This window comes from Heliangelus exortis, chromosome 20 (assembly GCF_036169615.1).
Source record: "Heliangelus exortis chromosome 20, bHelExo1.hap1, whole genome shotgun sequence".
Taxonomy (NCBI): Eukaryota; Metazoa; Chordata; class Aves; order Apodiformes; family Trochilidae; genus Heliangelus; species Heliangelus exortis.
In genome coordinates, this window is record NC_092441.1 from 2,507,920 (window position 1) to 2,509,647 (window position 1,728).

Sequence of the window (1,728 nt, forward strand, 5' to 3'; positions counted from 1 at the left end):
TTTTCTGTTCTGTAATGTTCAAGAGTGTGTATTTGAGCAAAGAGCAATCTCACTTCCCAGGACAAACTGCTTTAGGAGTGTCCTCTGAAAGGTCTGCAGTGCTGGAGATGGTTTTTATTTAATTAAAGGTCAGTTTAGACTGAGCTTCTAGTAGATTGTTGATAATTTATCATCTTTAAGCTCTTAAAAAAAAAACAAACCCCAGGACTGCAGTTACAGCCCAAGAAGCCACTCACTTTTCATCAAAACATTTTGCCAAAACGTGTGTGAGGTCATTTCTCATTTCTTGTAGCTGTGCAGTCACTCAACAGAAACCAGAAATGGGACATCCCCCCCTTCAACACTCAATTTCTCTGCATTTTGAGGAGACAGAATAGGAGCTGGAGAGGGGGAAAATTAAAATTACTGAGAAGGGAGGGGTTTTTTGTATCTTTCCATTTTCAAGGATAAAACTTAAGAATTGTTTGACCACTGAAGGGGTCTTTGGTAGCTTTTTCCTTCAGGAATGATTGCACTGAGCTCTTTGGCAGGCTGTAGAAAGAGGCTGAGAACTTTGGTTGTATTTCTTTTTGTGTTTGGTTTTTTTTTTTTTAATAGCTTAAAGATGATAAATTATCAACAATCTACTAGAAGCTCAGTCTAAACTGACCTTTAATTAAATAAAAACCACCTCCAGCACTGCAGACCTTTCAGAGGACACTCCTAAAGCCCCAGAGTTGTCAGGCAGCAGCTCTGAGCTGCTTCTCATCACCTCCCACTGCCTCCTCTTCTCATGGGCTGGAATTTTGCCCAACCTAAAGGGAACTCTGGGGCCCTGGCAGCAAGTGCCTGGCTCCTACAAGGAAGGAACAAAGCTTGTTTGGCCACTGCTCCTGTTTTTCACTTAATACACCCCCAGAGTAATGCTACAACCCACCTGTGTCCACACCGTGGAACTACAGGAGAGTGTGGGGTTGTCATTTCTGTAAGAACTTAAAGGTGTCTGCTCGATTAATTTGTAGATTTGAGGAAATCTGGAGGGTTTTTACTCAGCCAAGATGTCCTCAAGCCACAAAGGTTGGCAAAACACCCTGCACAAACCCAGCCAACCCAAGCCCAAGCCACACTCCATCAGTCCCCCCCCATTCAGCCATGCCCTTCCATTTCCAGATTTTACCAAAAAAAAAAAAAAAAAAAGGTTTAGACGGTCTCATCCAAACAGAATTCTTGATGCTGAAAGGTTTAGAGACCTTTCGGCTCCTGGGGACAGAGAAGAGAGGAAATTAAAAGGATTTCACTCACCCTCAGCATGCAGGGTGCGGGGGTTCTGCCCGCACAGGTCGCGGGATTCCCGGGGTTGGATCTCCCTCTGCTGGTGGCTTCTGGGTGTTCCCACCGCCCACGGAAATCCTAAAATTCATCTGGTCCTGGCGTGGAATGATTCGTGGTGGCTGCTGGAAAAACACGGCAAGAGCAAGTAAGTTTAGAAGGAAAGAGGAAAAGCTGAAACAGAACTTTTGTTTTTAGGTAATAAAGGTTTGTGCTTTCTTGGGGGGGAAAAGAAAGGAAGGGGGGGAAAAAGGAAGGAAGGAAGGGGGGGGAAAAAAAGGAAGGAAGGGGGGAGAAAAAAAGGAAGGAAGGGGGGGGAAAAAAAGGAAGGAAGGGGGGGAAAGAAAAGGAAGGAAGGGGGGGAAAAAAAAGGAAGGAAGGGGGGGAAAAAAAAGGAAGGAAGGGGGGGAAAAAAAGGAA